Here is a 22,614-nt window from a genome sequence, read left to right as displayed (position 1 = left end):
AATTTCTTTAACATTTAACCTACCATAATCTAAAATAGGTAGCATCATAACTTCTCTCCATTTTTCAGGAACTTTTTTTTGATGGCAATTAACTGGAAAATTTTCAAACATACGAACAGGGTTAAGAATCCAAAATAGTAAAGAAAGGAAAAGTCAAAGCATTTTAGTATATTTTTAGGGTAGAAAGGAATTCACAAATAAGCAAGCATTTGTGATATTCAAGATAAGACAGATATCCTTTACATAAAAGTAACTAAAATTTTAATTTTAACTTCTTTTTACACTTTCTCACAACTGTATTTTTCATAGATTCTTTAAAGAAAAGTGAATGAAGAGCATCTTCAGTCCACTGATATCACACAAAAACAAAGCAAAGGTAGTCAGGAGAGTATATTCCAGAAGACTCCAAAGATACAAGAAACAAAATGCTAGTTTTCATCAACATCTCTCTAGAAATGGACAGTCTAGACCATTTATTGACCTCAAAAAAAGCCACCTGTCTACCTCCCACACAGAAAAACGGTTCAGCTACATAAAGAGATGGGAGAGCTCCCTATCCCATCCACTCTGCTCTCCCTTATTCCCTTATTCTCCCATTAATTCATTAGAAACTGCCTTTACCAACCACCTCCACTTAAACACAGTATTACATTCTTCACAGAGTAGACTGAAATAGTCCCTTGGGAATAAGGAAGAGGAAATAAATGCACAGCTAACACTGTCATATGGACAGAACTCTCAGAATGGAGAGATTCCGACTAGGCTGGTAAAGGGAAACCTGTGTTTGTCTCATCATTTAGTGTTTTTGGATGGTGCACATTTAGTAGAAAACTTGAAACAGAAAATTAACTTTTCAAGGGAAATATTCACTCATGGTTCTTCTATTTGAATGCTGTTAAGTGGCTCTACAGTATCCTTTTCATAAAGCTAAACACAGCTGGCTTATCCTTAAGGAGCATGGATATGTGTTGAAGGAAAACTTTTGTGAAGCACTAACTTCACTTGTCACAATAATAGGAGCATTATTTTTATTATCAAATTGAGAGATATTTTGAAAAGCATTAAAAGTACAAAATATGTATGAAATGATGGTTATCAATATACTTTAAACTTCATATATCCCCCTTAACTAAATCTTTGTTTTATAATTAAGTTTTAATTTCTCTAACATGCAAATTCTCAATCTAACTTGGCCCTTCTTCTTAATAGTATCTTCCCAAACATCTTAAAATTTTTTAATGTTAATACTTTTTAAAATTGGATAAAGTATATAAAGTATCAATAAAAATACATAATTTATGCCCTTAAGAAACACATTTGTGCTGTGACACCTGTGAAAATATTTTATGGAATTTATAATTTCAAATCATTTGAAATAAAAGGCTCTACTGTGTTTCCTAATTTTGCTTACCAGGGAGAACAGCAGGCATTACACTGTGCACTCACAGTCATTTTTATAAGCCCACCCCACGTGTGTGCGTGCACACACACACACAAACACACACACTTTAAGTACAAACTGTAAGTCTGTTTGAGATAGCTGGCTGAAATGCTCCCATACACTATGATTTTAGCAGGGTATCTTAGAAGGCAAGAAACCATTCATGCACCTGAAAGAGAGTAAGAGCAGTATTTGGTAATTCTGCAATATGCAAAACAAGGCACTTACCTTCCATTTCTAGGGACGTCTGAAATCGAACTGGAAACCAAGCAACGGGTGAGGGGCTTTATTGCGGGGTGAATCATCCCCACGTAGATGCTCTGAACAACCCCTGTATGCACAGTGACATCATCAGGAGAGACTTGGAGGCAGAGGATACTATGGTAACCAGGCAATGTGCTGGGAGACAGAAGCCTTTAATTGCTTTAACAACTTCCTGGGGCTCGAGCTACCAGGCTTGTATTTGCTAAGTAGGAAATGAAGGTTGTCACAGAAGCAGCGAGTATGACACAGAGCAAAGGGACTCCATGAATTCTGAATCTACTCACTGCGATGTGATTTTTTAATGACAAATGTCATTACATGATTCCATTAGCAATATTCTTGTCACAGCTAAAGCTCTGACAGAGTCACAGGTCAAAAAATAATGCTCCCAGGTAGCAACAGTGTAAGTATTCATAGATACTTTTCTCACTTAACAAGCATTAATATTATTGCATTACAAACATCCTTTTCCTTGAGGGTGAATACTTGATTCCCTTTGAAAAGAAAGCTCACATCTGTGGCTTTGGTCAGAGTACAGATAACAATAAAAACGGATGCTCTCTATTTACTTCTCCAGGAGGCGGGCAGCTGCCTGTTCCATTTATCTCAGAGCTCCAGTAAATCCCTGCCAATACATCATTTATCCAGAAAACACTTCCAGCGAAATGCTTAATTATGATACCCCGATAAAATCAGAAGAAATCTGCTATCTTACGGCCACTCAGTCTTCTTGATTAAGTCTTCTATCACAGGCAGAATTATTTCTACTTCTAACAACCCCCAAAACTGTACATAATTTAAATCTTCCCTTTGAACTATTTGTCCTCCTCTGCATCTGTCACTCATGTTCACAGGAACACAATACCTCTTAAAAATACCAGGTTTAAAGTAAGTCCTTAAAATAACAATGTTTTAACATCAGACTGAGTCTATAATGATATATCATATCATATTTATTTGATCAAATGCTATGCTTTAATAAGTATCTAATTTATCATCCGTACTATACAATTGTTTCTTCTCTGTGAATATTGAATTGACATGTTTTTAAACAATACCATGGTCTAATTCTTCTACTATAAATACTGTAATTATAAAGATAAGCAAGTAACTTGACAGATTCTCTTTAACATATTCATAACACAATAAAAAATGATGGTTGTCATTCTGTACTGTATACTTAGATCTCAGCTATTTCAAAGATACTATCATTATCTCTATTTCAATTTAGATGATGGTAAGCCTGCCTTTTAATGTTTCCCTTGTGAGTAAACAGCATACAAAATGTATAGCATGCAAAATATGTAGCTTACAAAAATAGTAAAAGAGAACAGCACAGCACTGATATACAATGTGGGAAAATGAAAAGAATTTCAACCTAATTGACAAGCTAGACTTTTCACTATTGTAGAGGTTAGGGAGAATTCTGAAAGAAGATTAGGAAAGTCAGCCCTCACAAAAAACACAGTAATTCAGTCTTCCTTAACTTGGGCAAAGTGCAAAGGCTTTCCAACAAAATGGAATTACTTCCGTCCTTTCACCTTTTCTTCCTGATAGTCTGAGTTTGAGAATCAAAACACACAAAATTTACCATGAAATGCATGAAAATAGTGTGTGCATATCTATATGTATAGATATACACCACTCCATGCATGTATATCTATACATCATAGATGATTCAATTTTTAAAATAAATGCATTTTGAAAATGCACTGAAAATATCTAGAAAATATATACTCAATTGCTGGGAGTGGTTACTTCTGGCAGTTTCAATTATGGACTGAGAGAGTCCTCCAATTTTTATATTACGTACTTTTAAACTTTTTAAAGTTTTTTTAACCATTGATATGAATTATTCTTGTAATTTGAAAAATGGAAATTCATCTGAACTTGCAATCCTGATTCACTTGCTCTCAGAGAAAACCAATGATAGCTTCAGTGGACTAGATCCTAACACACTCACCAGACTATTTCAAGGCTGTTTCAAACAACTCTTGCTAGGGAGATGATCCACCGGTCTAAACAACAGGAGGTTGGGAAAAGCAAATAAAGGTTATCTGGACAAGACACACTCAAAAGGGAGCAGGTGTAGCAGCTATTCCAGAGATGGGCTGGTCATAAAGTAAGAGTGCAATGGTAGAGCTAGTTTGTTAGGTTTTTTTTTTTTTTTAAAAAGGTAGAGTTTAAAAAAGAGCCTATCCAGCCCCTCACGGGCTGCATGCTGTGGCCAAGCAGGATGCCCTGGTTCACTAGCTACCACACCGCAGGGCTCACCCACAGGGCTGCTGGATAAGCAAGAGGGATTTCCAGTTGTTCTCAAATTTGATCTTAATATTGTCATTGTTTTTAAAACTAAGTTAATTTACATGATCTTTTCATTGCAATGGTTCTTCTTATAAATATGTAATTTAATCAAATATTTTATACGTCATTTTTTAAAAAGCCTATCCAGAAATAAGACCAAACCAAAAGGTCTCTGACCACTACAAGAGGCTGGGGGAACATAGGAGACCACTAGCAGGAACAGAAATCAAGCATCAGTGAGACAAATGGCCCCAGCGGCCAGATTTTGCGTCCTGTTAAAGACGCTCACTTTAGGGGAAAGGGGCCCAGGATCTCCAACGTTCATTCCCTAAATCCAGGCTTTATTTAGTTTTTATTCTCTTACTCTACAAAAACAGCTTAATGTGTCATGTTCTCATCGGCGTTCTATTTCCTCTTGCCACTCCACTAAATCTCTTGATCAATGCAATCTCACCACCTTCTTAGAGAAGATCATAAATTCGTTCTTAAATTGGTAACTCTGCACAAAAATCATTACTCCCTTTCCTCAGACCCCCAAGGAGAGAACAGAGAGACCCTGTGACGTACACACCCCCCTGAGGCCACTCACAGCACAGTTTGGGAGCTGGGACAAAATCCACCCGATAGCTGCAACTAGCTCCACCAAGCTCTGACATATTCTTGCTGGATAAATGTATACCCCCTCTTATCTGTCCTAAATATCAGAAAACCCACTTATTATTTCCCAGTGGATCTTAAGGCTTCAGAGACAGCCAATTTTCTAATTACTCAGACTGAAAGTAAACAAAAGTTAGAAGGTAAAATACTCTTTCAAAAGAAATAAAGACAGCAAAGAAATCTTTGACTGTGGAAAGTATGTAAGTCTCATCTAACTCCCACAAACCACCTTAATCCTTGTATTTGAAGTTTAGGGTTCAACAAGACCCTGAGCTTATTTCTTAAACTAAATTCATGTTGGCAAGTGCCAATTCAGAAGCAGATGGAGGTTGAAGTGTCGCATCTGAGGGGATATTTGGCCAGGATTTATAAAGCCTTCACTAGTTGGCTACAGTGGCCAGTCTGCCTCTACCCCAAAATCACTTTTCTGACCCTTAATCCTAAACTAGCTTTGCCTCATAATTTATGTTGAACTTTCTCCTAGTCTAGATAAGCAGCATTGTTGGCTCCACCGGTCTTGATACAATACTTTTCCTAATTCCAGTTAAACATACTATAAGGACTGAAAAATGACAATGTATATAGAATTTTATTATTAGCATTTGAGTTTAAATTTTGTTAATTAAAATAAATCCACAGTGATTTCATTTAAAAAAAAGTATCACAAGAACTTCTAACGGCAAAGGGTTTTAACTCTCCATCACCCGTAAATTCAGTCAGTGGCCAAATTTCATTGATCTGTCTCCTCTTTGTTCCAGTCCCACAGTTGCCCCTCTAGCTTAGATCTCCTCTATCTGTCATCTCATAATGCTCTGGTCCATGGTCTTCCTGACTTCAGTATCTCTTCTCCTTAATCATTCAGTGTATCACTTTGTCCTTCATGAGTCTTCACAAATCATTGCCTTGACCACAAAACTCAAAATCCTATAAAGTTCCCCCTGTGTACCACTGAGTCAAGTGCAGATTTCACAGCTTCAGTGTGAATCCATCTTTGCCACCCTTACCTCCGGGCACCTTCAGCTACAGCCGATTACTCACCAGAAATTCCCCAGTGTTCTCAACCTGACTAACTTCTCAGTCCATGTAAGAGACTGAAATTATTCAAAGTTTTATCTTTAAAGAATTTAAATTGTGCTTTCATTTAAACATCTGGGACTAGATCTTTACATTACCACTGAACTCACCCAAGAGTCAATTAACTTTAATGTTTTCCCAAAACTAAACACTGATCATAAAGCCTTCAATGTTTTGAATCTAAAAGTCAAAGGAATTACAAATGATGGCTTACTCTAATACCAAGAACTTATTTCAATATTTCATGATTCTAATTTTGATTCTAATTCCCAAAGGAGAGCACTGGATTAAGTTCTAATATACTTTTTCTAAAGAAGCCAGTTTAAGATAAGTTCCCATTTTAGTCTCTCAGTTAGTGGAACTTTAAAATACCTTTTCCCTAGGATACACAAAAAGAACTTTAAGGGAAATGCAGAGCATTCATATATGAATCCAAGCATAGACATTGCTGTCATGAAATAAAAGGAAGCATAAGAGGGGTTAAAGATGCAGCCTGAAGCCTGAGAAGACCAACAGAGCTGAAAGGGTCTGACAGCAGGATGTGGGTTATAATGCCTCTGAATGAAAACCTTTTGCGCGAGGGTCTCGCAAAGGGCACCCAGGCAGGACTGTGTGTGTGTTTGGATTTAAATTAATCAACCGGTCAGTTCCACAATGCTAAGATTCCTTCTGTTTAACTGATTAAGGCAGGTTTACCGACAGTTCCCAAACGATGTCAATAGCTTCCAAAAGGTCAAATGCAGCAACACACCCCAAATGTCCTAGAGTAAAAAGCACCAATGACTTTTCCCTCTGTAATCTGCTGGGTGTGGCTTATTAAATGCAGTGGATTATCCCATTTTACTCAAATGCCCTGTTCTAATTTTTCTTTTTTTTTTTCCTCTCTTTTCCCAAAAAGCTGAAGCACATATATACATTTTAATGGTACACATTACAAGACTGCCTGTTTAATTCTACAGTAAGTCTGGTTAAAACAATATAAATAGCCCACTTCACCACTGCATTTTGCAAGCAGGTTGGGTGATGGGGTGGAAAGGCAAGGAGGTGGAACTATTCTAGTCAACAGGGCCAAGTACAGCCAAGGCATCATCTGTGTTATTAACACAAACTCACAAAACAGAAAGCTATAGCTGTAACCACTGTCAAGTAAAAAAATGCTCAAAAATACCAGGTATATAAAAAGGAAGGGCCCGAACCAGAGGGAAAATTCCATCTGGGTTCAAAACCATGGATTCTAGCCACTTGAGAGCTTCTTTAAAATTCCGTGTTTCATTGTTTTTCCCTAGCAGTAAAGGATTGAATGCGTTCTTGTAAAATATTAATCATGCGTGTCCTGGGCACTGAGTCGAAAAGGAAAAGAGAAGAGGAGATAAGCCAAAAGTGATCAGGCTCTAGTCTGACAATGCTGTGGAAACAATGACTACTGGCCCAAGGACTCAAAGGAAGTTCCCAGAGCTCAGCACGGCCCCCTCCCTCCTGCTGACGTCCCTGACCTTCAATTAGGGAAAGGAAGGCACTGTGGCACAGGTTTTTAGAGCACAGCGTTGATTCTAAATCCCAGCTCTGCCACCTCTAATCCCTGTGACCTTGGGCAAGCTATTTAAACCCCCTGGGCGTCACTTTTGTCACCTATAAAATTAAGGAAGGAACAATCATACTTCTGAAGGTTGTTGAGAGCACTTCTATGAGCCAGGTACAGTTTCAGGTATGGAGAACAACAGTGCTGAATAAGCCATACATGGCCACTGATCTCAGGGAGCCTGCATTCTCGGCTGGGAGACAAAATGATAAACAAATAAAAAATAACATAATTTTATATATATGGAAAAAGGCTCTGAAAAATGTATCATAGGATGATGAGATAAGAAACTGACTAGATGGGAGCATGACTTAGATACAGTTAGTTGTCAGAGAGAAACCTGAGTCTCAGTAGGAATGGCATTTGAATAAGGACAATCAGCATGATGCGTAAAATAAAAGGACAGAGCCTCCTGGGCACAGTGATCAGCAAGAACAAAAGGTCCCAAGACAGAAATGAACTTAGAATGTTCAAGGCACATGAAGAAGCCCAGTGTGACTGAAGGATAGTAAGCAGTGAGCAGGAAGTTGAGACACTGATTAGACAATTAATTGAAGGAAGCAAGTGATAAATTAATTCGTGAATGGAGTTGGGGTAGAGGAAATAGCTGGAAATATAAATCTGGGTGGGGGTCACTTAACATAATTTCCTTTGAAGCACAGACAACAGTGCCTAAACGTTACGACTATGAATAACCAATCTCTCCAACTCTCTTCTTCAAGTAACTGAATTGATATTTGTACTAGGGAGACAGTCAGCAAAATAGAAAAAGGAAGACAGGTAGAGTTGGACTGGCTCAGGGAGAACAAAGACGTTTCACGCTGAGTGCCAACTTCTACAAAATATTAGGAGCTTCCTGGTGTTCTGAGTTGAGCAAGAATCTGAGGCCAGTTATGGGCTTCTGTAACAATGTGTCCCATTATTTGCAAAATATTCAAATGTAACATTTTCAAAGCTCTGGAATTGGCAGTTTTTGTTCACTGTAAGTTTTAATTTTTTTTTTAAATTTTTGGTACTTTTTTCTCAGAATAATAATCTGAATTAGATACCACCAGTATCCCTAATTTATAGTCAAGAAATCTGAGGCCCAAAGTGACCAGCCTTCAAATAGTTAAAACTGAGAACCAGATTTGAGCTTCTCTTACTCCTGAGACCATGCTCCTACGTACTGTCATATACACTTGTAATTTTGCTAAATAAGCTCCTGACTGCATTCCCCTAACTGCACTTTTAGGGTCTTTCCAGTGGGACCTAGTACTTCTGGCTCCAGAACGGAATGTCTTGTACAACCATCACTCTAGTTCTGGCATGTTCTCTGCTTTCTAAATTCATAAGTCATGTTCCAAAGGAAGCATCCAGGCACAGTTCTTTTCTGTGTTGATGTTGCTGGAAAACATCCTATTCGTTAAAGTGCCAAATTCTTTTTGATTTAGTGATTAGGCAATCTTACACGCAAGCTGACTTAATTTTTGCAACTGTCAGAATTCCAAATTTTCTGAGCAATCAGCTACCTGTTACGCATTACCCACTCTCTTCTTCAGCTGATAGGTGTCCAATCTAGCTGCATGTAAAACAAACACACATACACTCTATCAAATTCAGGTACTGACACTATTGTTATAGTTACCTTACTCACACAGCAGGAGATTCATATACCTTGACTGAAGAATAGGAATTTTTAGGAATTTAGTCCTAAGGAGTAGGAATCTTAATTTTAAGGATTCCAAGGCAATTAGAAGTAAAAACTCTGGTACAGGTCACAGACTTACCCCAACACAGGCAGAAGAGCTAAGATACATTTAACCCTGAATTGCTTTGTCCGTTCCTTCCACCCAAAGCTTTCCCTCCCATCTATTTTCTGAGAAGGCTTTGTAACAGGAGCGAAGTATGCCACATACTACCTTGATTTGATTCCAGCAAACTAGCAAGAATTTCAATTTTTATTAGCAAAAGCCATAGGCAAGAGCAATAATATGCTCTACCTATCAGAGCAGTTAGTTTTATTCATGAACTCATGCTTGGTTAAGGAAAAAAGAAGAAGAAAAGCTGACTTCAAAGCATTATTGAAAGATGATTAACTCTCTAGCCACAAATGAGAATCACAAGCGACTTTGATGTGTGAGAATTTTTAGTGCCTAAATTTAAAGAAAGGACATCTATGATACAAGTTTAACCACTTAAAAAATCTAATAATGTACTTCTTTTGCATCTTGAAAACCAGTAATTACCTAAGGGAATAAATAAAATTAGAACTCAGCCTCAGAAATTAAGCCCTAAATGCAAAGCACACAAACAATATTCCTCCCTCATCACTGGCAAGATGCCAGCTCTAATACGTTCAGTTTGGGAAGTAAACTCTTTACATTGCCATTTTCTCACCACTAGCCATTCCACAATGTGTTCTGGGCATTGATCAAGCTGCATGCACATCTTCACCTCAGAAATTCAACTAAGTTTAAATCAGAGCATTATTCAGTGTATAAACTATGTGGCACATGACCGCAAAGATGATGTATAAAAACTTGGGCCAATACTTACTTTGTTTTATTCATTATTTATTTTTTATTGAAGTATAGTTGATTTACAATGTTGTGTTAGTTTCTGGTGTACAGTACAGTGATTCAGTTATATATTTATTTTTTTCATTATAAATTATTACAAGATATTGAATATAGTTTCCTGTGCTAGACAGTAGGACTTTACTGTTTATTTACTTTACATATAGTAGTTTCTATCTGCTAGTTCCAAACTCCTAATTTATCCCTCCCCTACCTTCCCCTCCTGATAACCACAAGTTTGTTTTCTATGTCTGTGAGTCTGTTTCTGTTTTGTAAAAACTTCATTTGTATTAATTTTTCAGATTCCACATGGAAGTGATATCATATGATATTTGTCTTTCTCTGACTTACTTCACTTAGTATCATAATCTCTATGCCCATCCATGTTGCTGCAAATGGCATTATTTCATTCTTTTTTATGGCTGAGTAGTGTTACATTTTATATATATATATAAATATATATAAACATATATTTGCATATTATAAATGTATATATTTATATATTACATATATGTAAATATTACTATATATATATTAAATCTTCTTTATCTGTTCATCGCAGATACATTATACATTTACTATGTATAATTTGTAAAGGTTGTATGAAAATAGGCCATGGAATATAACTGTACAAATTTCAGGAGAAAAAGGAAATTACTGAGGGGAAAAGTGAGTGAATTAAAATGTGTGATATTTTATAACAATAGTCCGAAGATATGGGAAAGGTGAAAGGTTGATACAATGTACTTTAAATGGCTTTTAACTTATAAATATATTAGATCTGATGTTATTTATTAAAATACTTGTATTTACCAATCTGAATATATTTAAATAGTCTTCAGACCTATGCTGGAACATAACAATTTCCTCTCCTACCAAATTGACACATCTCCATCAATAACTACTTGGAAAAATATGCAAGGCAATCTCAAAAAGAATTACTGTGCTTCATTATGGAAAATGAAAATGCAGCTTTTAAAAAATATTGTCTGACATTCAGTTCTGTATGCTGCTACAGCAGGTCAAAAGCCATTAGCCACCTGCTGAAAATACATACTAGGAAATAAAATGTCCTTCAAAATTATTTTACATGTAGTATTCTCAAAGTAAAATGGGTGAGGTTATATTCTAAATATTTTAAAATGCGATGCCTCAAAAAGAAATATACTCACCATGTCAGAAATTTATTTGAGCATAGATCTAATAATGGTCACATAATTTAGAACATTCACATTAGATAAAGAAAGTACCATGTCTACTATAAGAGAAATGAATACATAAAATAACCAACCATCTTAACACCAGATGGCTACTATTGTCTCCTTTTGCAATAAAAGTAACAGACTAAATACTATTCCTGGGATTCTTAGAACGTTATCTCTTATCATTCAACAGTCTTCTGGGGACTGATCCAACAGCCCTTTTGTATCTTTAAAACATTCTACAAGTCTATTTGGGCAGAAGAAGCAAAACAGGAGCCCTTGTCCTACTGGACATTAAAAAGAATTCACAAATCTATCTTATTATCATTTTGAAACTGGGCAATGACATGTATAGCTTTCTATCATTTTTTTATTAATAGATTCTATTAGCAATTATTAGATAACTGGCCACTCGGTACTTTGTACCACCAGGTACAAAGCTATGTGCTTGACACATCTTCATATATTTAATCCTCATAACAACTTTATGATGTGGGGAATATACTATTGCCATCTAACAAGTAAGAAAACCAAGCCATAAGAGGTAAAGTAACTTGCTCATAGTCATAGAGATAGCAGGTGGCTGCTTGTCACTGAGGGAAACACAGTTTACAGAATGTGCCATTTGAAGTAGGATGGGGAAGCCAAGGGAAAGAAAATGAAATGGCAAAGGTACAAGGAGAGACAAGTGAAAGGATGGAGAAATGCTTTCTTGTTCACTATTTCCTCTAATTTTATCTGGCTAACTATGGTGCCTAATAAACAAAAATTAAGAGGTAGCAGAATTGAAACCTAGTTTGCAAGAGTAAAGATAACTCCAAATTAACACTAGGAAGCTCAGATTTTCTCACCTTACTTAAAAGATGGATTTCTGCTGTGTGGAACTCCAAATACCCAATCTCACTGCCCAAGCCCTGAGATGATATCTGTGGATAAACACACATTTTGGTGCCAGGGCAGGTTCCAACTCATAGGCTGCAAAGGTGGAGATGGGTCTACAAGTGTCCTAGACTATTCAGCAATAAACCTGGTTCCTAACATGGACTGAGGGCAACCCCTGATGCCTGACCTCATGAAGAGTCAACAGGGTCACAGATGGTTAGCCCTAATGGTTTCAGCTGCACTGGTGTTGCTCTCATGGACTTGAGCCAATCTAAACTTATTTGTAAGAAACCCTAAATTGGCTCCCCGGTATAATGTCAGTGTCCCTTCTAGGGGCCCTAATCCAAAATCTATTATCAGATCATAGGAGTTTCTGTTGATGCCCATTGGGTATTTGGATTTTGTTTGATTATTTAATAAAAAGACATTTATCTCTTAAAAATAATATTGTGGGCCTCTAAATCTTCAGATATAAATTAAACAAAATAACTCTTGGTTAATAAAACATGAATTCAAACAAGATGCTTCTGTTGAAATGTAGTACCTAAAATATTTCAGGAAAAAATTCACTAACCCCTCCGATAATAAGGTTGGAAAAGATTCCTTTTTCCACACCCAAAACAAAGGAAATTGAATCCCTGCTTTAACTGGAGACTGTTACTATTTGTTTTGTGGATAAAGGCCAAGTTATGCATATTTTTGTGACTTCAGTCAAGAATCAAGGTCAATCAGCAGATTTTCTCCCACATCAACAACACAGCAGCAGCATGAATACAGATGTTCCTTATCCCTTTCACCATGATTTTTCAAACTCAGTTTTCCCTCTCAGAGCTGCTAAGATTTCTTCGTTTGTCAAAAGGGTAGCCATTAAGAAAATTACTTAGCTAATAAACAAGGAAATTAGCTAGCATGTCTGATACAAAACAGATAGCAGCAACACTAACAGCAATCTGTACACACAAATTGAGGCAGTAAAGAGTTGCTCTGATAAGCACTTTTAAACTGTTAGTGGTAGTCAAAAAAACTGAGCATCACTCGAATTAGGCGTCAGACAGCAGTTGCAAATTTTTCTTCTTGTCTCACTTGGTTCCCACAAAAATCACAGTAAGGTTTTAGTTTTATCCAAGGATGTGCAGAGAAAGATAGCAGGAAAAAAGAGGAAACAGAGAAAGCATCAGGACAGGATAACTCTTCCCGCTTTCCAACCACTTTTCAAAATCTTTTAATTGCCCATGTTTGAAGGAACCAGCTAAACACTTGTTTAATTTTGAGAAAAGCCGCATAACTAAATAAACAACACAATGGAAATAGGGCTTGTGACTCTCACGAAGGATGGTGGCAGATTTTGAAAAAAGTAACAGCAGAGTGTTCATATGTACATTTTACATGATCAATAGATAAGTATTTTTAAAGCTGACAATCTTTAATTTATATACAAAATAATTTTTGGTGGGGAATAAGTAATTGTAAATTTCACTACATTTCAAGTTTTATCAAAATGTCTTCAGTTTTCTACAAAAATTAAATTTCTCCTAAAAGCCTACATTGGTATCGTCTGATTTTAAAGTAGGAAAGAAAATTCTCCTTGATTTAATCACTTCTTACAAAATGCTTGAAATGCTTTGTTCAGCCCTCGGTTTAATATAAACTCCTCCCTTCAGCTGGTCAGAAATGTATCTAAATGTAAGATACATGTAAATGTATTTCTGTCAATTCATTCCAGAAGAACATTTTTTTCTACCCGCCCAAATCACACCTCAGCTCCAGGATGGGACCCTTCCTGCCTTCACTGAGATGATGTCCTGCCTCCTCCCTCACCTCCATGGAACCCAGTCATCATGGTCAGGGCTGCATGACCCTCAATATACCAGAAAGAGAAGATAACCAGTAACAAAAATTCATGTTTAAATGATCATTTAAATTGGCTTCATAACACAGTCTCAAGGGGGAACTGGTAAAGGGTAAACAAGCCACTTCAAGCACAGTTTAAATTCAGAAGTACTAAATAAGTAATACATTTTATTTAAAATTCCCCAATAAAGAGATCAGTGGGTATATGAATATACTTAATGAATTTTAAAAAGAAATGTGCATTTAGTTTGTTAAATCAGAAATTCTCAGGTAAATATAATATAACATACTCCATATGTTTCACATAATGCTGAATTTTAAAGTTTTAACTTCTAAATGTAAAAATAATCTGCTTTAACTCTAATCAGTTTACAAAATTTATAAATTAATTTTGCATATAAATCTAGGATAAAAGTGTTGCTATAATCATTAACTCATTTAACATTTTCAAAATTCTTTTAAAATATTTTACTAGTTCAGTTTTTTAAATGAGAAAGGGTATTACTGTATCACTGCTATTTGAGCTTTAAAATAAAACCAGCACATATATACGTAATATACTTAAGTATATAATATATATGTATATAATGTAATTAAAATACTGCATTAATCAACTTTTCAAAAGATTGCCCAATAGTTTCAAATTTTAAAAATTTTCCATTTACAAGAAGCTTTTGATTTGAACATTAAAAACAGAAAAGCCTTGACAGTTTAAACTTAGTTTATGTAATTATTTAAATATGTATCTGTATGTTTCTTCTAGGAATTTCAGAAGCAAAGAATCGAGTGTTCTACAAAAAAAATTCACAAGTTCAGAAAAGTTATCTTAAATAATTTTAAAAGGAAGAATGGAAAAATAGGTCGAAGACGTCATTTTAGTGTAGAAAGGAAAAATGTATGTATTCTGTTCCTATGAGGACCAAGACTTCTAACCAACCATAATGCCAAAGGGAGATTTTTTTAGAGAAAAAAAAAAAATTCTGTGTTACTTAACACTAAACTTCACTTGGCAGCAACCACTCTTACCTGTGACAGAAGAATTTTGTGTTACTTTTTTTCCCCTAAGTTGGGTACAGAAAGCATATTTCCTGCTCATATTCAAACTGTCTGCCAGCGTGAGACTACCACAGCCTCAAAAACTGTGAAGCTGTACTCTGATTTGAAACAATAAACTAATGGTAACGATCCATCACAAATTCTTCACTTGACAAAATTATGGTTTAGAAGTTCTTTTAAATTGGGAGCACCACTAGTGTATTTAGAAGAGATTTCAAATTACGGAAACTAAATTTGCCATAAAATCTTGTCAATACACTGCCCCCATTCCAACTCTTCATAATGCCAGTCAGTGGCAAATAGGTGACCAGGTAGGATATGTTTTTGAAAGCCTATACAACCAAAGAGACCATAACAATCAATTGCGTAGTAAACAGAGAAAAAGGTTTGTGCAACTGCCAAGTGTTTTTTTATACAAATACGTTCATTTCCTGGAAGTGGTAAATGCTTGTTTTCAAAGTAACCTTATAGTCTTTTCACATGTCTTTTATCACTATTGAATTGGAGAGCAATTTATGGCAATAAAGATTTCATTTACTTTTAATATTCTTCTCAGCATTATAATTTTGGCATTACTTTTCCCACCTCCCATCTCCTCTAACATATACACAAACCTATATATATATATATATATATATATATAAAAAACATATATTCAAATCCATGTTAACTTTGATATATCCAAAGTGAATTTCCTAAATTCCATACATACTATATTTAAATATAAATTATAACTCCAAAACAATAAATGGTTCTAGTCTCCATTCATGGAAAAAAAAGGCCAGAGAATTGCTCAAATAGTTCGCTGTAAGAAACACTCAATAATCAGTTTATTATCATATTCGTTATTAGCATGGATACAATTTCTTTCACTGTTTACTTTGTAAACACAGTAAAAATGTCAATTGCTGTGTGTTTCAGTAATACTTGGCATAGTGGAGCATACCCAAATGGAAACGTTCACTACAGCTACACTTTCCTTCAAGAAACTCCTAGCACAGCCTAGAAAAAACCCTAGAGACAAGCTTTCTGAAGTTATCTGGTTGTATATCGTAAGACTGGATGCCTTACAACTAATTGGCAGGGTTAAGTTTTTTTCACCTAAGGCTGAAGAAAGGTAATTCACCTTATCCAATCTGCATTCAGAAACAAACCCCAAATAGAGTTAAGTAATTTATCTAAAAGGAATTTATTTTATGTTTCCTTGGAATTCTTGGCAAAGTGTTGAAAACAGAAAAATCCACTGGGGAAAAAATGGTTGCCAAAGAAAAAACATACAATCAGGTTAATATCCTTAACACATAAGTAGATCTTACAGAGGAATATATCAGATTAACCATGACATGTAGAAATACATATGCTAACCAATCATATAAAAATGTTCAGGTCACCAATGGAAATTAAAACAAATGATTACAATTCTTCACTTCTCAAATTGGCATTAAAAAAAAACTAATTCCAAGATGGGCAATGGGTGTTCTCACATAGACCACTGCAGAAATACAAACCTGCACGGCCTTTCTGAAGGACAATTTGGCACATCTGTATCAAACGCCTTTTAAAATGTTTGTAACTTTCTACTTAATTTTACTTCTAGGGATTTATTTTTTTTAAATATAGAAAGATAAGCAAAAGATTAAAAGTATTTTTATCATAGTGTCACTTATAATAGCAACAAAAGAAGAATATTCTAAAATCCTAGTACAAGAGGTTTGGTGCAGGTATAAAACAAAAGAAAATGCAGCTACTTTGAAAGCAGCTATAAAAGAATATTTAGTGACGTGAGAAAATGTTCACTATTTAATGCTCAGTGAAAAAATATGCAGGTTATAAAACAGAACAGTCATTACGGTCCTAATTTTACATTTCCCAGTTTTGTATCTCTGTTCGTGTGTGTGCATATATGCATGGTCAGAACAGTAGAATTGTTGACACGCAAACAAATGGTATCAGTTCCTATCTCTGAGTGGTAAAATAATGGGTAATTTTTAAAATATTGTCATCTTTGTGCTTTTTTTTTTGCATTTGCCAATATCCCATAATGAACAAATATAATTCAAGAAACAATGAGGGAAAAACATAATTATTCACAAAAGCAAAACTGTATAACATCTGATAGAGGTGATATGCAGTTTCTGGTAACTAGAACAGCACTGCTCAGAAAAAGGAAAATAGCGTTCCTGTAAGAGGCTTAAAACAGACTCTTGCCCACAGAAATGAAGACAGTGGCATCACTTCCCCACCTGGCAAAAGCAGCAATCTGAAGCAGCATTAGGTAACCTCTCACCACAATATTTAAATAGGTTTCCCACCCTCCACTTAAATTCCAGGGTAAGACTCAAATTACCCTCATAAGAACTAGAGGCTCAGACGATGAAGCTACTGTCAGAATAAAATAAGCACGAAGATGGCCACGAGACCCTCCGTGATCTCTGTACAGCTCTAACGTGGGGATGATAATACTACTGCTCCTAGAGGCAGCCTTCAGGCAAATAACTACCCATGTCTCAAGATAATATTAACATTGTTTTTATATCAACAACAAAATTGTGGCAAATGTTATAATACCTAAAATATATAATCTAGTTCCCATAATCTAGTATATCATATACTTAGATTTTTGATTGCCTGTATTTTAAAGGCTATATTTTCTACCTGTTCACTGAGCTTATAAGTAGGCTTACGAGTTACAGTTAAGCTGATTACTTTGCATGCGAAGCTATAACTGTAATTTCCTGAATAAACAAATATCAATCAACAAATATTTACTGAACATCTTCCATGTTCCAAGAATTATGTCAAGTACTGAAAGAAAGTATTTTTAACTATGGGCAAATCTTTCCCCAGATCATATACAAGATAAGAAAACTGTATTTTTCCCAAATTTAGTCTAATGATGACTACTGAATATTTATGAATATGAATAATTAGCGAATCCCTTTATCTACCTTGTTAGTTTGTTCTTGAACTAGCAGCACTTTATTACTTTATAATACCACTTCAGTAAGTTTTGCTTTTTTTATTGTAGTACCTAACATAAATGTACCTGTTTAGCCATTTTTAGGTGTACAGTTCAGTTGCACTAAATACATTTACACTGTCATGTAGCCATCATCACTATCCATCTTCAGAACTTTTTCATCTTCAAAAACTGAAACTCTGTACTCATTCAACAATTTTTCCTCATTCTCCACCCCTACCTACCCAGCTCTTGGCAACCACCATTCTATTTTCTATCTTTATGAAGTTGACCACTTTAGGTACCTCGTGGAAGTGGAATCATACGATATTTATCCTTTTGTGTCTGTCTTATTTCACTTAGCATAATGTCTTCAAGGTTCATCCATCCATGCCGTAGCATGTATCAGAATTTCATTCCTTCTTAGTAGTGAGTAACGTTTTATTGTATGTATATACCACACTTCGTTTATCCATTCATGGACACTTGGGTTATTTCCATTTTTTGGCTGTTGTGAATACCACTGCAATGAACATTGGTGTAGAAACACTCATTCAAGTAGCTGCTTTCAAATTGTTTAAGAATAAACCCAGAAGTACAACTGCTAGATAAGTTTTGCTTTTAAAAACTCTAATTTTCAATTAACATGTCTTTTGATTTTTTAAAAATCAATATCATCAAATTCAGTCTCTAGACTGAGCTTTTAACAGCAAAACAGCTATTTTATTTCCTTTCATTGTATGCTTTAAAAGCCCAAGTTAAAAATAAAAGTACCTTTCATACCTATGACCTGAAGGTGAATCCTCCAACAATGCCTGTTAGCCAACCTCCCTCTAGCAAAGTGCATCGTTCATCATTCTTCATTCTTTGTTAATGTCATCTATAAATAATCTTTCCTGTTTCCCCACACCTTATACCCACTGTCCTTGAGTGTCAACCATCAGGGCACTTAACCACCAAACCATTCTGTTCTTGCAGTGATATGTTCGCCTCCAACTATTAACACATTCTTCTCTCCCACTTTGTGATAACACATGCTTATTTTGATAATGCCACCAGGATGCTCACGGGTTTGCTGTTTAAGTAATGGTAACTTAATGGGAAGTATTCCAGCCAAATGAAATAAAAACAAGGCAGTATGTTTTCAGATAAAATTATGAGCCTCCCTCAACACAATATTTAATTTCATACCATCACAAAAATCAGATGTAACACAGTTGGCCCATAATGCAGATATCATCATCTGTTACTCAGCAGTGTTACAAAAGAATTCCACCCTATTTTAAAAAATTAATGTGTGAGGATTCCACTCACATTAATATGTGAGTATTTTTAAATTATATAAGTATAAATAATTTATATTTCATGGTTGTTGTGAGCAGAGAAATAATCTAGAGATGCAGAGGCACCATTTTTGAATCCCTAACTGTGAATTACTGACCACTTGAGAAGAGAAATGTAGTTCCTATCAAAAAGAAAGAGTTATTATGCTTGGCATACAATCCATAACTTTAAGACACCAGTGGCATGATGAAGTTATTAAAGTCTTTCTGACAAGTAAAGACCATAATAACTCACTGCCACCTTCATCAAAGCTGGTGAGTTATGGAGTATATGAAGGGTAATTACCCTGTAAGTAAAGTATGTGGGCAGTTTCTTATTATAAATTTTTATCTTTAATACATGAATTGCTGCACTTTGTTAACAATTTAAAGTAGGCTGAATTATGTGATTAAATTATAAAAGAAAATTACTTCATGTCTGTTTATTTCTCATCTAAGACATCAAACATGTGATTTCTATTACTAGGGTCCAGTGATTGGTTTGAAGTCAGTCGGAGCTGTGGATGTGCAAATTAACTGAAACAGAACTTTCCTCAAGTATTTTTACAGTGAGAAAGAGCAAAAGATTCTTCACAGATGTGATACAATTTTAGTTCTTAAATCAAAACCTAATTAATCTATTCTGTCTACTGTCAACAATGATAGTAGCAACCTTGAAATGTCTGTAATATACGTACCATTTGATAAATCTTGATTTATGCACTTACTGTGCTTACTCTACATGCTAAACCATGACTCAGAGAATTCCAATTTCTTGGATGAGGGGGTCATAAATACTGGGTATTTCCAGTATGAACAGATACTAATCGATCTGGAAATAACCAGTATTTCCTGAGAATATCCAACATCCATTTTTATCTATGTAAAGCCCAACATATTTCCATTCATTCACCAAAGAATCCACACCTCTAAAAGAGCTACTGGCCCCTCAAGAGTATCATGGAATATGGATTTCCTTGCTGAGAGTTGCACAATAGTTCCCCTCCAGGAGTAAAGCTAACTGGGGTCTTGTCAGGGCTGAGGTTGAACACTTGGACCATAAGGTGGCATATTTTCAATACCTTCTACTGAGCCTAGGAAGTCTATCCCAACTATGGGCCATTCCCAGTACACAAGAACTCCAAGTAGCACAGTAGAGTGTTGGCTTCATCAAAACCCACATATGCTCAAGTGACAAGAGCTCTGTGGGTCTGACAGGGCCTCGATATAGTATCCTGAACTACATCTTTCCCTCTGCTGCCAGTTCCCAGCCCCAACTGAACGAGGCTGAAAACTGTGGACTGTAAAACTATTCTGAAGAGGGTAAGTGAAATGTTAAAGATGAAGCATTTCTCTTTGGCCTTTACACCAGCATAATGGTTTCTAAACTAAGGAAAGATTTTTAAGTGAAATTCAGATCATTAGAATTCATGAATGGTGAGGAACAGCCTTAATTGACAAATCTTGGACGCTACAGAGGTGTTACCTTCTTCTTACTCTTCTGTCCTGGTCAAATGGGTCGGCTGGGAACTACCATTGTTATTACTAATTATAATCTCACATTGTTCAGTAGCTTTCCTTTATGTACCTTTTGGTGTAGAAATCATTATGACGTACTCTTGACCTTTACATTCTGCATGAGAAGAGTAGTAATTTACTCATTCCTGTTCAGGGTAAATTGCTGACTTGCCAGTGACTATGCTCAGAATGAGGATTAATGAAATATGATTCAAAATTGTAAAGAATTTGGAGCCTAGTTCCTCCTAACCTTCAACTTTGAGCTAAAAACCTCGAATGTGTCTAAATTAAAAGGTACGTTTTAATTTCTATATATTTAGAAACTATACTACATTTTTTGTACATATCTACATTTTCTCCATGAATGATTCAGAATTTAATTCCTAGAAATTCACTGGTTTGTAATCATTACCTTCAATGTTCAGAAGTTCATAAAGCTGACAGAAATAACATAAGGAAGACTCAGAAACTATCAATAGCAACAATTTAGAAAAAAGACTAGGCAGAAAGTGAGAAAAACGTTCTCAATACTAAGAGCTTGCATTTACAAATTGTTAACTAAATGCTAACCACCTTTCAAAGTACTTTGACAAATATTAACTCATTCAACGCTTACAATAAACCCTACGAGATGGTTAATATCAAGTTAGCCATTCTGCAGATGAGGAAACCAAAGCACGGAGCATTTACGTAGTGTGTCCCAAGTCAGGGCTCCTCTAAATGGATGGAACTCAGTTGGCTGCAGAACTTACAGGTTTAATCATGACACAAAACTGCCTCCTTTAACAGCCACAATGAGAAATTTATTCTTGTTTTTCCCATCTCAGTTCTTTCTCTGAAAATGAATGTGTTTGGTGTTCACTTGTTACATACATAGAATAGTAAGTTTATAAATAGTAACTTTTAGTATAATTTTGTTAGCATATTCCATAGTTTCTATTAAGTACTAAAAATAACTTCATGTAAATGATCCAAATATGATACATAGGATAGACTTTTAAAGTTCATCATCTTTGGCTCAATCTGAAATGAAATGGACATACTTAAAAATAAATCATTTAGTGCATATAGAACCATTAGAATGAATGATTTTAAAAATGTAAATACCATACTGAGAACTCCCAATGCCACACCCCAATCCCTATTTGTTTTCAAAGTTCTAGAACCAAATTTTCAATGAAGCAAGGCATCTCTTGGATGCTTAAAGGCACCTCATATTCAATACTCTAATCATTTCACCCAAGCTTACACTTTCTAAAGATATTTCTGCCTTATTTAATGACATGGCTCAATCAACCCAGAAAGAAACTTACATTTTCTTTGCCCTGGCTCTCTCCTTCAAACCCCTCAATCCAGTCATTCAATCATAAAATTCCACCAATTCTGCTTCTGAAATGTCTCCTGAATCTATCACCCTCCTTCATTCCCATATTCATTGCTCTAGTTCTTAGCCCCCTTTCTCACCCCCAGAATCCTGTAAAGGTAGCAGCTTCTAACAGGTAGCCTTATCCTCTGGTTTAAGTTCACCACATATCTACCAGAATTCTCTTTAAAACACAATTTTGTAAAAAAGCTTTTAACAGTTTCTAGTTGTTTATAGCAAAGGTTCCAAACTTTAAACTGTATTAAATTTACCTAAAGGGCTTGTTAAAACAATCACAGATTGCTGGGGGGATACCTCCAACTTTCCAATTCAACAGGACTAAAAGGGAGCCCAGGAATCTGCATTTCCTACAAGTTCCTGGGTGATGCTAATGCTACTGGGCCAGCGACCGCACTTCAGTTTCTTAACTGATGCTGTGCATTAAAATTACCTCGGGAAGTTTTATGAAATGCCCTGCCACAAGCAGCCTGAACAAATTACATACCGGCACTGATTTTGTTTTTTCAATCCTCCAGGTAATTCTGCTCTACAGAAAGTATTGTACACTTGAAATTTGCTAAGAG

At 35.5% G+C, this 22,614-nt stretch overlaps 1 protein-coding gene across 14 annotated transcripts in view; it reads right to left on the bottom strand.

The window, feature by feature from the left end:
- Positions 1 to 22,614, bottom strand: part of PAM (peptidylglycine alpha-amidating monooxygenase) — a 258,433-nt gene that overhangs the window by 211,478 nt on the left and 24,341 nt on the right. Inside the window, exon 1 of one of the 14 annotated variants that reach the window (XM_064482790.1) lies at positions 1,670 to 1,690. The exons of the other annotated variants lie outside the window; for them this stretch is intronic. The gene's annotated coding sequence lies outside the window, so the exon portion shown is untranslated. Of the gene's footprint in view, positions 1 to 1,669; positions 1,691 to 22,614 lie in introns of those variants that run through there. 14 annotated transcript variants of the gene reach the window in all.

This window comes from Camelus dromedarius, chromosome 3 (genome assembly GCF_036321535.1).
Source record: "Camelus dromedarius isolate mCamDro1 chromosome 3, mCamDro1.pat, whole genome shotgun sequence".
Lineage (NCBI taxonomy): Eukaryota > Metazoa > Chordata > Mammalia > Artiodactyla > Camelidae > Camelus > Camelus dromedarius.
Note: the sequence above shows the minus strand (reverse complement) of the source record. Positions and strands in the feature narration are given on the sequence as shown.